Genomic DNA, 17,426 nt, shown 5'->3' on the forward strand with positions numbered 1-17,426 from the left:
TAGAGTATCCCGTATGAAATCATGATAACGTGCTCCATTGAGCGTAGGTGGAAAAACATACTGACAAAACTAAAATGAGCTCTAACATGGAAGTTAAGCGTTTCCGGACACATGTCCACATAACATCTTTTCTTTATTTGTGGTTGAGGAATGTTTCCTGAAAGTTTGGCCGTACCTTTTTGTAACACCATATATATATATATATATATATATATATATATATATATATATATATATATATATATATATATATATATATATGTGTGTGTGTGTGTGTGTGTGTGTGTGAAACGTAAGCCATAAGTTCGGAAAATACAATATCAGAACATTAAAGTGCGTTGTGGTTGTCGTATGAAACACTTTGCTGTTCATCCTCCTCCCCAGATTTAAAAAACGCAGGTTCTGCGACAGGCAGAGGTGCTAAGAAGTACAAAAAGACCGAAGTCAGCTCAGTAGAGCCAGCGTAATAACTGATTCAGACGTTTCTCAAGGAAATAAAGAAAGGATGATCATTAGTATATGCATTTTTCGGCGTATCTTTGGATTTAAGAGTTCATTATTAGAACAGACAAAAAGCCTGTGGAATGTGATTGGTCAAAAAGGTTAGTTATGAACAGATGAATCACACAAGTTGTCTGTGAGAGGAAGGGAGACTGCTCCTTCTGAGTAACAACCCTGTTTATAGGATAGTAAAATTAATTAGTCGAATGATACATTATGACGCTGCACCCAAATGCGAGACCCGTATTACATAATACAGTTAATTACCTGTATGGTGTATTACACTGAAGAGCCAAAGAAACTGGTACACATGCCTAATATCACGTAGGACCCCTGTGAGCACTCAGAAGTGCCGCAACACGACGTGACTTGGACTCGACTAACGTGTGAAGTAGTGCTGTAGGGAACTGACATGGCTGTACTAAATTCGTAAGAGTACGAGGGGTTGGAGATCTCTTCTGAACAGCACGTTGCAAGGTATCCCAGATATGCTCAATAATGATCATGTCTGGGGAGTTTGGTGGCCAGCGGAAGTGTTTCACTCAGAAGAGTGTTCCTGGAGCCACACTGTATCATTTCTGAACGTATGCTGAAACTGTCCACGTCCGTCGGAATGCACAATGGACATGAATGGATGCAGCTGATCAGAGAGTGTGCTTACGTACGTGAAACCCGTCAGAGTCGTATCTAGACGTATCAAGAGTCCCATGTCACTCCAACTGCAAATGCCCCGCACCACTACAGAGCCTCCCCCACCTTGAACAGTCCCCAGCTGACATGCATGGTCCAAGGATTCTGGAGGTGGCCTCCATACCCGTACACGTCTGTATGCTCGATACAATTTGAAACGAGAAGTCCGACCAGCATTCATGTTTCCAGTCATCAACAGTCCAATGTCGGTGTTGACGAAGCCAGGCGAGGCTTAAAGCTTTACGTGGTGCAGTCACCAAGTATACACGAGTGGGCCTTAGGCTCTGAAAGCCCATATCGATGATGTTTCTTTGAATTATTCGCACGCTGACACTTGTTGATGGTCCAGAATTGAAATCTGCAGCAATTTGCGGAGGGGTTGCACGTCTGTCTCGTTGAACGATTCTGTTCAGTCGTCGTTGGTCCCGTTCTTATCTGTCAGTGTATCTCTTATAATATGAAATTGTAGTGAATAGTGATGAACTGTGATGTATATTCTGTAAAGAAAAATACTTTGAATTTGCTAATCATAGTCTGACAAGGCGATAATACAGTGTAAGTAGACAATATTTTTCATCTATATTTGAACTATTGAAAAATGGAATGGTAAGCCATCTGTGAACAATTTGTATTCAGCTGGTATTACTCTGATTTTACTGGTGAAGTATCTGATTAAAATGTAATACTGTTGTCTTATATCATGAGTTTGAGACTTTTCTTTAGAGGTCTTGGAATAGCACGGTAGACTTGGCTTTGCGGTTCTAAGATAATCATGTTTTTCTTCAGTAAGATAGATCGCATGTATAATGAAGTTTCTCGTGGTAGCTTGTACATTACCTTTACCAAACAAAATACTGTGTTATTTTTAAGGAAAGTGCATGAGATTACTTTTTCTGAAGTTATATATTTTGTGAAGTAAGTCGTGAATTCTAGACGTATAATTCCTGACTTTATTTTGAATGAGAGACTGTGTATGAGTTGTTCTGAATTGAGAAATGTATTTTTGATGGGCAGTGCTTTAACTAGGAACATTCCTGACTGATTCTTGTTCTGCTATTTAAGAAGTATTTTGAAGAGTGGTAATGTCAGTTGTATGCATACAGATGTTGAATTTAAGAAATACTGTGCGATATAGATATGGAATATAATGAGGAATTTTGCTTTAGGATTGTCATGTGAGGCTTATGATGTTATTGTGGTGCAACTATGGTATATTATGGTGCAATTGCGGTATATCATGTGAAGTGGATTGTGACTCGTAGGACATTTTGCTGAAGGTTAATGAAATATGTTGTTCTGAGAGTGGAAGACGAGTCATTCTATACGATTCTGTGGGGAAGGAGGTTTTTTTTCTTTTTTTGCAGTTATTTATGGAACAACATAACGTAAGGAACGTACACTCTTCAATCGGAGCAACCCACAGCTGTAATAAATACATGGAGGTTCTGTTTGTTCGCACTTTATTCGAAGATAGAGCCACAGTGATATCTTCAAATGAGATTTATTTTGCCATGTAAGGAGTTCTGAGAAGACTGTACTACTGAAGTTCTGTTACTACTGACGAGACGCATGATGACGTTAAGGCATATCGATTATGAAAAGAACACGAATTACAGTTTGAAATACTAATCGTACCTGGTATACATACTGAAAACACAAGAAAACACTAAACTTGTACACCTATGAAACACCAGCGCTTGCAGTTGAAGCATTTTCTTTACATCTATTTGGAGATAAGAGTACACATGTGGATGTATCTGTCGATTATTGAGCATGAATAGTTTCACAAAGATTTTTTTTCTGCTGCTGAATTACGTGCAGCATGTGTGAAATGAATTTTCTAACTTTGCGAAGTTGTAAATTGAAACTGCCTCAGTGAAAATTTTGTTTTTCTACTTATTGCTCTTTACACTTACTGTATATTTCTGTGTGAAATGATCCTAACTGAATTTTTCTCCATTGCAGATCAAATAAAAGGAACACAGAACTATGCATTTGTATGAATTAAGAGAAATTTTAAGATCGGAGTATAACATACGTAGCGAGCGAGCTACAGCCTAACAATACAAATTACATTACTTTTCAACAGTCAAAAGTAAGTTTCTTGATTCCATTTCTTTTAATGATTGTTGCTATATGTGTACTGATAAAATAATGAGAGTTTCTTCTCGTTAGACGTTAACCATTAGTAGTTTAATATCAGTGATTACTTCGCACGTAGAAAATTTTGTATTGCAGAAAACTAGATATTCCAGAAGCACCTAATCATGTTGAAAACTTTGATCCATGACTTGCATAAAAATATATTTTCCATTTTAACGATTTTTCTTTTCATCTTGTAGTATTTTTACGACTTGCCGTATTTGCCCAGATACATTTTTATGAATGCTATACATAATTGTGTAAAATAAGTTTCTTCAATACTTTAGCATCTTTGTATTTAAATAATTTTGTTTCAGACTTTCTCTTATGGTTCTGCTACAGCAGTGATGCAGTGCCGAGTCTATCAGTTTAAGTTAATGATTGTAAGATGATGATTTTTATCTCTTGACATTAAGCAACACTGGAGCTCAAAAGAATTTAGTTGCTCCATTTTCATTTAAGAAACCATTTCTTTCAACTACTGCTGAACAGTTCGATGATAAATCTGTTATGTGTTGCAACTTAGAATAAGTTATGTCATTATTAGTTGCTTTGTAAGATGCTTTTGAATGTTGAATTTATTTTCCTGTTGTGATTAACTATGTATGGCCATATAATTCTGATCCCTAGGTTTCTGACTCCATAAAATTATGACTATGTAAGATTATGACTCCATTCAGTTTTGACTCCATACAGTTCTGACTCCACACAGAGAGAAGTTGACATTTAGCATCTGATGATATTGACCATGTGATGCTACTTACTATTTTGTATTCGATGATCATCATGTAACCTTCACTACGATTTTTAAAAATGAAATAATTATGTTGTAATACTAAGGAAGTACTTTTGATAGTTATTCAATGATTGAATGTTTAATACGTTATGATAACTAAACTGAATATACAGTCATAAGAAATTACATTCTTTACTAACTTACGTTGACTGGAGCTCAAGTTAATTATACGGTAGACTGGGTACGGTTGTGCCAGCGTACGGTTGTGACAGTCGCCATATTAGCCAAACAAAAAAAAGAATAACGTGGAGAGTGGAAGGAAGGTAAAAGCGGCGTGCCTGTCTGGACTTGTGTCACAGTATTGCGTCAGCCGTCGCGCGACAATAACGCTAGCAGCGGTCTACATTACTTTTCAACAGTCAAAAGTAAGTTTCTTGATTCCATTTCTTTTAATGATTGTTGCTATATGTGTACTGATAAAATAATGAGAGTTTCTTCTCGTTAGACGTTAACCATTAGTAGTTTAATATCAGTGATTACTTCGCACGTAGAAAATTTTGTATTGCCATTGCGATGTTTTTTTTGTGGAGGAGTGCGTTGGATACGGTTGTGACATATTTTCTGGGTACGGTTGTGACATGTTTTAAGCGCACGGTTGTGACATTTTCTGGGTACCGTTGTGACACGAAGATAATTATTTTTTTCTAGATGCCCAGAAAGAGGTTGAGGAAGACTGACAGAGGGCAGTGTGGCATTACAAAATATGAAGACGCTTATAAAGAAGTAAAAAACGGGAGTTCTATACGCAGAGCCGCGGAAATGCACGAAGTTAATCGCATGTCTTTGCTACGATACATTCGTAAACGCGATGGAGTCACTGCAGGCCAGAATGAAGACAGCGTCAGCATGGGATATGTCGCACATAATAAAGTGTTCTCTGAGGAGCAGGAACAGCAGCTGGCACTTCATATAACACGGTGCTCAGAAATATATTTTGGCCTTTCTCCGAAAGAGGTGCGGAAGCTAGCTTTCGAACTTGGTACTAAATACAATCTGAAGCGACCTGCTACTTGGCTCGAGAATGAGATGGCTGGCGAGGAATGGTTTCGTTCATTCATGAATAGAAATCATTCACTCTCTGTTCGCGTAGCTGAAGCAACTAGCCTTTCAAGAGCAACGAGCTTTAATAAAACAAATGTAAAAGCTTTTTATGACAATTTGCAAACTGTTGCGGACAGACAGAAATACGAACCACAGGATGTATACAATGTTGACGAAACAGGCGTCACTACTGTCGAAAAACCTGACAAGGTAGTAGCAAGACGTGGGGTACGCCAAGTGGGAGCTCTTACTTCAGCTGAGCGACGCACATTAGTCACAGTTGCTTTTGCAGTAAATGCCTTGGGGAATACTATGCCTCCTCTATTTATATTTCCACGGGTTCGTTATGGTGATCATTTTGTTAGGGATGGGCCTGTAGGATCAATTGGGACTGCAAATCCTTCAGGACGGATACAAGATGAATCGTTCTTAGTATTTCTCCAACATTTTAAGAAATTCTCTAATGCTTCTCAAACGCATAAAGTGTTGCTATTGCTGGATAACCATTCCTCACACATCCACATCAACACACTGGATTCTTGTTAAGAAAATGGAATCACATTGCTTTCATTTCCTCCACACTGTTCGCACAAACTTCAGCCCTTGGATAGATCTGTGTTCGGACCCTTCAAGAAAGCTATAAATACTGCTTGTGATGGCTGGATGAGGAGTCACTCTGGAAAAACAATGACAATCTACGATATACCAGGTATTATCAAAACTGCTATGCCTCTGGCTTTCACACAAGCGAATATTCAGGCTGGTTTTTGCAAAACTGGTATTCACCCCTATAATCGTAATGTATTTCAAGAAAATGACTTTGCATCTTCACTTGTTACAGACAGAGCAAACCCTGACACAGAAAAGAACACTTGTGCAACACCATCTCTTGAAATGCACACACCGAACCCTGAGACCGGGAAAAACAATGCTGGAGTTAACAATTAAATACCACAGTTTTTAACACAAGAATTTGGCTTTTCACCATCGTCTGAAATAGAAAGACCTGACTCTGGAAAGAACAAACCTGAACGCAATGATGAATTGGAGCCACTTTCAGCTTCTTTATTATGCGAATCTTCAATCCCAAGTTCAAGTAGTATTGAGCTAACTGCGTCATTCTCAGCCACTCCACCTGTTTTCTCGCCTGAAATTGTTTGGCCTTTTCCTAAGGCTCCGCAAAGAAAAACGAGAGGTTCCACCATAAAAAGTCAACCATTTATACAGACACGCCTGAAAAAGAGGCAGTTAGGCAAGAATATGACGAAAAAGAAAAACGATTGAAGGCTCAGCAGGTAAAGAAACATCTTACTGAATTAAGAGGAATAAATAAAGGAAAAAGAAAAAACAAAGCAAAGAAAAGGAAGATACCACCATCGTCATCGGATGAAGAAGAGTATTTATGTCTGGTTTGCTTAGGCCCTAATTCAAAAAGTAGGCCTGGCGAAAAATGGATAAAATGTCAAGGAAAATGTGAGCTCTGGTCCCACTTGGAGTGCGCAGGTGGCAGTCGGTTTTACATTTGTCATAACTGTGATGAGTCAGACTAGATCTCAGTGTCATACTTTTGCACTTTTAGAACTAAGAATCAACCTTATATTTCTACTGTTCTTTGCTTTTTTGTGATCATATTTACACAAATGCTTAGATTTTCCTTGAATGAGACATTTTAAGATTTTTGTTTCACTGGTTTTTATAATGCCTATTTATTTATATGTTTTGTATTTCAACACACTAATTATATTGTATAGTTTGATATTTTAGTTAAATTCTTTTGCTGATTGTAACATGATGACTGTTATAATAACAGCTATAGATGCTAGAGTTCCTTATTAATTACAAGCTATTAAAGTGTTCCAAAGTATATTTCTTTTGTTGCATAAAAGTTAAATTTTTACAGAAGAAGATTATGTTGCTATTATGATAGATATTAGTTGCAATGAAACTAATTTTATATTATTTTGATGCAATATTTAACGTGTCACTACCGACCCCAGGTACTGTCACAACCGCCACTGGGGTGTGGTCGGTTGTGACGCTTTTCATTTTTTTCTAATTTGCTCCTAAGAGATAACCATTGTAACTAGCGACAAGATTTTAATATTTTCATTTAGACAAATGTACACTGTACTATAAAAAACATTTTTACTCCATCTAACTCACATAGTAACAACAATATATGGAATCAAATGAAAATTGTCAGAAGCATACCCAGTCTACCCTACTGTATAAGAAGGAATTGCATTTACACTCACACATATTTTTTCTTAAATATCTACCACAGAAATTTGATTATATGAACTTCGTATTTTGATTGTTTACCTGTAATTTTACTATGTATGTTAATGTATCATAGAGCAGTGACCATTTTCTTAAGTATGATAATTTAAATCATATGTTATTACTGTTGATATATGAACCCTGGGATCTAAGATTAATCGTAACATTTCTTAAATACGTCACCATGAATGTCTTTGGACAAATTTGTATATCATTCAGTGCATATTCTGGATCAAAAAACGTAATTCACGGTAAATTGTGTTCTGTACCATCAGAAAATGAATGTATATAGAACAAGTTTGCCACTATGTGGCTGGCCTAACTTCATATTTACAACTGTACTTCTACAAATTTGACACACTTATGTATTTTTCTGTGGTCGTAAATATTTTTAGTAATTTACTGAGCACTGAGCTTATGTGACTATTCACGTAACGATGACTTTAATATTCTAGTGTATATAACTTACTATTATTCATTTAGTCACTATGATTCATTTCTGTTATTGTGTCATATATGAGGCTTTTGATCTTCTATGTCAATTATGAGAACCTGCTTTTTCAAAGGGATACAACGTCAATGTGTTCATGATTTTCATGAATTCTTTGATGCTCAATAAGGTATATACTTGTGTCTTATTACTACTGATTCTATACAGTATCTTTATCTGAATATGGAAAGGAGTGACATACTAAAATATTTTAGTGTGTTTGTCAATGGACATAATGTATGTAACGAGTCTCTGAGTATGCTGAGGCTGGCGAACCGCCACCTACCATCCGGCGGCAGCTCCTGCTGGTGTGCCAGGCTTGTAAGTTTCTTGCAGCTCCCACCTCGCATGCTCACCACCTTGTTGCCCAGCCACCTCTGGACCGCCTTTTTTCCCACCGTCCCCGGGCTACGTTGCCGTTTGGGATCCGTGTGAAACGTGGGCTAGAGTCGGTCGGTGTAGGGTCTGTACAACCCCAAACCCAGGGTTTTAACCGCCTGCCACCCTGGTTACTGAAGAGGCCCGGAGTGATTTTAGATTTATTGCAGTACAAGAGAGATTGCACTCCTGCCACCGTTTTTAATGCAGCATTTTCTGCTATTTTATCTGAGCACCACGACTATCTAGCTGTTTTTACGGATGGATCGAAACAAGGGGATTCTGTTGGTTGCTCAGTTGTTTTTCCGGATCGTGTCCTCAAGGTCCGACTGCCTCAGACTTTTACTGTCTTTGACGCAGAATTGTCTGCGATCTTGCGAGAGCTGGAGCAGCTGAGACATTCTTCCTCTCCTAAATTTCTTGTCTCTTCCGATTCACTCAGTGCCCTTCACTCATTGCACCATTTGTATCCGGCAGTTAAAATAGTCCAGACCATCCAGGATGCCCTCCTCCGACTACAGCTACTGGGAAGGTTGTAGCTTTCTGCTGGGTTCCGGGGCATGTCGGCATTGCTGGGAATGAAAGGGCAGATCTCGCAGCCAAGGAGGCGTGTCTCGATCCACACGTATCTCAGTGTGCTATCCCCTTGCACGCACTCACCTCGCTGTTGAGCTCACGAGTCATGTGTCGGTGGGAGGATGAGTGGCTGGAAGTGACTGACAATAAGCTCCGTATAGTCAAGCCCACAACGCGTGTGTGGTGTCCTTCCTTTCAGCCCCATCGACGGGACGAGGTTCTCCTCACTCGGCTTCGAATAGGCCACAGCCCTATGACGCATGGCTTCCTGCTCCGGCGAGAAGAGCCTCCAATGTGTGGTGCTTGCGGCGTCCAGGTCACTGTGCGTCACGTTTTATTGGATTGCGTTTTATTTTCTGACCAGCGGGTCGCGGCTGACTTGCCAGCGGACCTGCCAACTCTTTTAGGCAACACTCGGACGAATGTGGTTAAAGTTTTAAAGTTCTGTGCCATGTCAAATGGTTTTACAAAGATTTTAGGGAGAGGATTTTAATTTGCTCACTGTGTGACAAGCTCGCCCATATTTTATGTAAGTAGCCAGCCAGTGACAATTTCAGTGGCATTCTTGTTGCTATGTTTTCCCTTTCCTTCGGTTTTACTTTCTTATGTAGCATTTTCTTTCTTTTCCTGCTTTCTTTGAGTGTGTGCTTCAGTTTTCTTAGGTCTGTCCACATTCGTTCCTTTTAATGTGTGTCAGCGCGCTGATGACCTCGATGTTGAGCGCCCATAAACCGCAACACACACACACACAGTATGCTTACACCTCAGACGTGCGTCGTCAAATGAATATATTAACATTTTGGTGTATTGTCACTTGACATAGTGTGAGTTGTTTCTGAGTCTGGTGCACCTAAAACATGTCTTTCTTTATATGATTTTCTATTGTCAGATGATTTTTACTCCCTTGAAGAGCTGTATATATCATTTTGTTATCTTGTCAATTGAACTACCACCAATGTCACGCAGATACGAGTGCTTACCTGACAAATGATTCTTGTATATTTATTTTCCCTCCCTTTGCACTGTTCTGTGTAATATTTGTATTCATATGACTGAAAGATAATTTTACCCTCTTGGAGAACTATAAATAACATTTTCTTGTCCTGGCAAATGAAGTTCTATCAATGTCAGGTGGAGATGAGTGCTTACATACACGAGATGATAGTTGTATATTACTTTTCTTGACTACATCGTACAGTGTATCAACTTCCCATTAGGCACATAACTTATGTAATCTTATGTTTATGTATTGTACCACTTTTGTAAAACATATAACGCTATTTTTCTCAATTTTGTTATTTAACTATTTTGCCGTTGTTCCTTGCCAACATGTTAGGCAAGAATCACCTCACAAAATCCTTAAAAGTGAGGGTGGGGGCTATGAAAGATGGACGTTAATACTTCTTTGCAAAGGTGAGCAATGATTCACGTGTGGTATGCACACACAAACTCTGAGTCTGAGATGTTATTATCGAGAGTAGCAGTGAGCGAAAAGTTGTTGAGAGATATCGGAAGTGCTCGAACACAAACCGTACTGGAGAGAAGCCGTTGGCATGAAAGGTCGCAACCTGTCGTGACGGAGCTAGCAGCACCAGAGGAGACCTTGGTATTAACTGAGAATTTATTGTTCTTTGCGTTTTTGTTGCACGTAGTTGTTGCTTGCTTGCGCACTGGAGGGATTTTGTCAGATTTGTGCATTTAGAGCAACAGTCGTATTTTTTGTGTGGCCAGAGAATTGTTTATTGAACATAGACATTGTGGAATATTTAAGGTATGCCTAAAGTTTGTCAGTGTTTAAGTACTCTATTTCATGAATATAGTAAATTAAAGTCTTTATTGATTTCTTGCATTTTTACACCGCTTAACGGTTGTTGACCAAAGCCCTCCTGATCATTCAACTTCAATACAAAAAAATATGGCAGTAGTTAGTGCAGTTATTTTGACCATGCATTGCACTCTGCATGGATGGCAGTACTGCTCTTGAACTATTTTAGCATGCTGCAGATACGCAGTTGCAGCGGTAAGACGAGGTAAGTCGTCTGTTGCGTACGGGAGCATTGCAAAACAGTTGTTAGGAGTTTTTAGAGAATATTTTTAAAACTCGCGGTCAGATACATGGGAACTTATTTCTTTGTGATTTGTAGGAAGAGTAATTAATTTCTGTTTCTTTTGTTCTTAGGCAGAATTCGGTTTTTGTCAGAGATGCAATGTCACGTATTTTCCGGACGTCTTTCAAAATTTTACGGTTTCAAGATATGTTGTCTAAATCATTTTTGAATTCGTTTTGATAATCTGATGACATTACTTGTTGGCAAATGACAACATCATCTGCAAACAATCTAAATGCACTGCTAGGACTGTCTCCTAAATCTTTATTGTGGATCAGGAATAGCAGAGGGCCTAAACTTCTTCCTTGGGGAATGCCAAATATTAATTTTGTTTTACTCGATGACTATCCGTCAATTACTGCGAACTGTGACGTTTCTGATTAGAAATCACTTACTTATTTTTCAGTTTACTGCTGAAAGTTTGGTGTATCCTGTTTACATATGCCTGAGGCTTCTGTTTATAACTGACACAACAGAGAAATCCTATTTTTGAGAGTCACCACAAAACTATCAGCTGAAGTTCTAAGACTATTTCTACCGTCGCCTGTTCCCACTTGCCATCTCTCTTTACCTTTCTCTTTTCTTAACCAGTCCAGTTCTTTCCTTGTTTCTGTAATAGAGTATGAAAGGCAACGGTCTCCCATCCTGTTCCAACGTCTTCTTACCTCCACCACATATCTTGCAAAATCACTGAAGAGCCTCATTTACTTCCGCAATTACCACAACACTTCAGTATCCCAAATGGAGAAAACTAGTACCCATCGCGTCAAACCCCGGGTCTAACAATTCTAGAGCAAGTTATGTAATTTTCACTCATAATGAAACTAATACATTAGTAAGAATAAGTATGTTAAATTACCGATAAACGAGAAAACACCTTTCCAAAATTCAACACTTACGCAGCTGTATGTACACAAACTATTAGTGGCAAGTTTCTGAATCAAAAAACTTCAGATTTACGCTATTTGCGGGACGTGCTAACCAAATAGAGAGGAGTACGCTCTACTGAAATTATTGTAAGGGAACCAGAACAGTTAAAAGAGGCCCTGTAAGTTAACTGCGCTAAAATGTAAACAAAACCGCGACGTGAATCCGACTTCACCATCTGTTCACGTTTTCCGCAACAATACTAAAAGTGAAACCTTTACTATTAAGCTTAAAAACACATTGATATATGCATTTACTGAGTAATATGTACTACATTATTTATTATCATAGTCTCAATAACGTATTGTTAAGAGGACACAAAACTCGAGTCTCAACTGGTACATGTTCGCTAACCACATTCTCAAGCAAAGAATTACAAAAGAAAAGCGCCATTGCGACTTGCATTTTGGCAACTTGTCGTGACATTTGACTGCAGCATTTTCAAATCGTTCATGTGCCTTTTCTTTTGCTTAGACTGAACGTTCGTCATTCGGTGAGGCAGTTAACTCTCAATACACATGGCACAAATCGGGTTTTCATTCATCCATCCGAATAGAAGGCGTGTTGAACACTTCACACACTCGTTTATTTAAAAAATTCCAATATTTTCTGACCTATCTAGCGTTCCTCTTTATTCAGTTCGTTCTTATGGAGAGACGCTGTGTTACACATTGAGCACATGCAGACATTTGTGCTCATTCTAGTATCAAACATTATGGTTTGCGTCGATAGGATTTCGAATTGAACTGAAATTACCATGATTTATTTACATTCCCGTGTCACTGACGAATTACTGTCTAAAGATACGACTACTCATTCGGCACTGTATGGGTTTTTCACTCTGCACTTAACTGCGAGTATGAGCCCCCGTCAGTTTCAAACATTCAGCAGGAATGTTAGACGATATGAGACACAGTCAGAGTCAGTAGACATTTTTTTCATAACTGTAGCAACCAGAAACCCTTTGCTGTCCTTTGGTTGCTTTACAGGTTGCTTGTTTCATGTGACTACTTTTGATCTTCGTATATCAGGCTTTGGACACAAAGGTGTTAGTTTACAAGACGGAGCCACGCATGCTCATTGAACATGATTCATTTAGAAGTTTGGTCATAAATATGTTCTCTGAATTATATTACGAAATTGCCAGAAGCAGCTGTGATCATAAAATTCACTCAAATATTCATTTATGCTCACAATTCTTTACGTTGCACAAAGTAAGTACTAACGACTCTTTAATAAGTTTTTGAAATACTGTCAAATTGCATTACAAATCACTTCTTGGGTCAAACCTTTGTGTATGAAATGGCATTTAGTCAGCGAATAGGTTCTGAAGGCGTTAATTCCTGTCAGAACACCCCTACATGTGATAGTAGTTGACTTGCAAGGTACAGAGCACCCCTTCGCTTTACTGGACTGCCGACGTGGAGAAACAAATAGATGCGAGTGTGCTTCCAGTAAACCCCGTGTTCCAGTTCCACATCACCCTTACTTCTGAGCACATGTCAAAACTGGGAGGATCTGGATGTATTTGTGGGACCACATTAAAGCCTTCTAGCCAACCATCGTTAACGATGGATGGAGAGATGGGTGACTGCCTCCACTTCCTTGACGTTCCACCGCGGTAACATGCATGACATTGTAAGAGAAGACTGTCGCATTTGGCTTTGTGAGATGGCTGAGATACATGAGGATGGGGAAAGAATCAAGTCCTGCTAATGACGCTGATTTCGTGACGTGTGACTCGTTTGTTCAAACCAGAATCCAGTGCTCTTGTCTAAGATGGGTCGAAAACTGAAAGACCAACCACGAGTACGTGCACAGCTTGAACCTAGAAAAAAGTCTTCCCGAGTCCAACAGCACGGATTTTATCCCATTCCACCCTGACTTAGAAAATTACTTGGAAGGAGGAACTTATTTTAATTTTTGCTTGTGAATGAAGACGTTGCTGATACTTTAAAGCAAAGATTTGAAAATTCAATTTATTTTATGAGGCGTGGAGGGGGGGGGGGGGGGTGACTGGAATTGCAATGGATCACATGCATAAACCACAAAGTAGGTTATGTTGAGCCAAAAATTCATCTGTATCAGGTGGACATTGTGTAATATTCTGTACCTACCAGCAAGCAACTAGGTTAAACATCAAGGAAATAAGAATTCATTATTTTTGCACTGCTTCATTTTCGTTGAGAGGAAATAATTACAATCAGAAATATGTTTTTCCTTTCCTTTGTCTCTTGCTACGTGTCCCGTGTCTAACGCCAGACATGTTATGCAGTGACTGAAGCACATTTCGTCACTTTTTTCATCATTTATCAGGTCAATGAGAAATATCTTCAGATAAGATGCACAGTATCTTTCAAGTAGTAAGGTTGTCACAGAGTGGTTCGCAAAATATTCTTGCAGGTTAAAAACTGAACAGACTCACCAAATGGGTGCGCGACTGCCATATTTACAAACTAGAATTTTCTGCGAGAATTTTCTTCAAACAAAACTGTGTAATTTCAATAACTTCATAGTTACCAGATTTAAAAAAATTTTTAGACGCACGAGCATTAGGATTACAGGAATGTAGGATTAAGCATTCAAATCTTTTAGAAAAAGATCTTCTAGAATGCGGAAGCTTTTATCATCAATAACTTCTCAAACAAATTGTTTTTGGAATAAGTATTTTCCTTCAAAATTAGAGAAAAACAAGTTTCAGTTGAGGTATATCGAGCTTAATATAAGCCGCTTTCACCTGTGCAGAAATTCTAGGTGATATGTACTTAGCCATCGTAATTATATCACATTTCTTTGCATAAAATGTATTAATAAAACTACCTACAGAATAACAGTCAGGTGACTGATAACTAAAAATTGCATAACGAAGTTTTATGTGAAATACCTTTAATAATAATTTGATAATTTATGGGACATTTTGATTACGCTTTACATTTTTAATAGACGGTATGAAGAAGAAAACTGAGGTGTTATTTGAATGATTAGTTGTATCTTGTGTTTTAGTTACTTCCTGAATTTTGAAATAAATTATGTGGAAACAAACCTGTGGTACTGCATGTTAAACATAGACCTATGTGTTATATTTTACTAGAACTCAAAAGATATGCTTTTGTATGTTACAACACATACAGAGTGAAACAATTACTTTTATGTAATCACATGTATCGCGTTATTCAGATGTATGCCGGTGTCGAGACATTTTGGTTGATTGGTTGATTTAGAGGGACGGGACCAAATAGCTATGTCATCGGTTCCATCGGCCTGGGGATGAATGGGGAAGGAAATAGGCCGTGCTCTTTCAAAGGAAGCATCCCGGCATTTGCCTGAAGCGATTTAGGGAAACCACGGAAAACCTAAATAAGGATGGCCGGACGCGGGTTTGAACCTTCGTCCTCACGAATGCGAGTCCAGTGTGCTAACCAATGCGCCACCTCGCCCGGTCGGGAGATTTTATAAACATTGGTGTCGACTACTACCGTAATTGAAATTTACTTCCCCCCCCCTCCACCAGTTGCGTTTCAATTGCACGATCAGGGATTCTGAGGAAACTAACATTCATTTCTGTTTGACAAGGCAATTTCTGTTTGAAAGGGAGTAACTTAATTTCGCGCTATATTCGTTTTTTGTGAAAAAGGAACCATCGCTGGCTTTCGAATGACTTCTGTGAAGAATCATAAAAATCGACAGAGAGATAAATCTCAGCGTGGAAACGCATGCTGGCATGTATACGACCGGTCCGCTATAACAACTGAAGCGCTGCGCCGCTGCGAAAGAGCTCCGATAACAAACGGCGTGGCGGATGTCTGAGGTCCTGCATCGTCTCTGGAACGTCGACGGCGCCCTCTTGACATAAGAGCGGTCCTTCTGTGCCACTGGCGACGTTACTGTGGGCCGGGCAGAGTCGGGCGCGACCATCGTCGGGATATATGAGGTGAGCAAGCGACTAGTAGTGTACTGTTCTGCTCGGTTTCTATTCCATCTGCAGTGCTGCACGGTCTTATGGCGGTATATCATGTGCAGAGCGGTTACATAAATATAAATTTCAAGTTGTACAGGCTTACTGCCGGGAAAGATACTGCAGTTCCTAGCTGGGAGCACAAAACACGAACTTTAAGGCTTTGGTGGTATGTTAAGGGCAATAGGACTTTGTCCTCTTCCCTTTCTTAAAAGCTTTCACCCCTCTAGGTAGGAAATAAGGAACCCTACCTCCATCTAAAGCTACCTAACTGCTACTATATATAAACTATATCTCTAGATACCAGAACTCCGCAGACAAATTTGTTGAAATCTCTGAAACACAACTTTCAGATATATTCACGTAAATAACTTCTAGATTAAAATCTCACTCACATCGTAAAATCTCAGACGTTAGCAGTGACAGAAACGTGGGCAAAACGATTCAGTAAAACTGTTAACTGCATTGTAATTTTTCGTTGATGACACCAGATGTTCTTCATAAAAAATTAACTTACATATGCGGAATTAAAAAGAAAGATAAAAGAACATTTTTGGTAGTGGTGAATATCGTAGCAATGCAGTCTTGTGTGCCATTGGAATATAAGAATCATTTGTAAGATATTTCACGAAAATTCATAAATTATGGAGTGCAAGCCTAGCAACACCAACGCATTTTCCATAATGCGTTTTACAGAGGGTAGGCGGAGAGAGACTGGGGTCTTTGTGCCCACAGATTTCGTTAATTGTTGTAGATATATATATATATATATATATATATATATATATATATATATATATATATATATATATATATATATTAACAACACACTTTTTGACGACATACAGATACGTAAGAGGGTCAAGAACCCGGAAATTTCGTTAGCAATGTCAACACATTTTCAATAATGCGTACTGCCAAGAGGAAGGGGATCGGGGTATTTTATACCAACCGAATAAAATTTTTAAAACGCGTAATTCGTTACCTGTTGTTTACCCACAACGTACTTTATAGAGAAATACTGAAGAGTGAGCACGCTCCTGAACTTGCAAATAATGAATATTACAGTCATTGTGGAGAGTGACATCTACTACTAAAACTTAATTTTCTGTGTTAAGTTAAACTGAAAAATTTTAAACATTTATGGAATCGAAAAATTTAGAACCTTGATGGAATCTGGTAGAAGACATCATTAGGAACAACAAATACTCGTATTTCTTTTTCCAAAATATTAAAATATAAAATAACTTAATGGATTACAATATTAAAGAACCTCCTCTGCACCCCCCCCCCCCCCCTTGGTATTGGTAAAGTTAAGAATGAAACAAGAGCTAATACAAAAAATGACTATCAAGGTTGGACGTGCCTTTAGTGTCATTGACAAAGCAGATGATTTCCATTTGAAGTTGTCACTAAGCTCCCTTACCAGAACTTCTGATTTTCGTTATACATAATTATTCAAGCTTTGATATATGACAGATGAATCATCTGGAGCTCTTAATGATCACCTTGCTCGAGGTCCTTAACTAATGAATAGTTCGT

This window comes from Schistocerca piceifrons, chromosome 7 (assembly GCF_021461385.2).
Source record: "Schistocerca piceifrons isolate TAMUIC-IGC-003096 chromosome 7, iqSchPice1.1, whole genome shotgun sequence".
NCBI lineage: Eukaryota > Metazoa > Arthropoda > Insecta > Orthoptera > Acrididae > Schistocerca > Schistocerca piceifrons.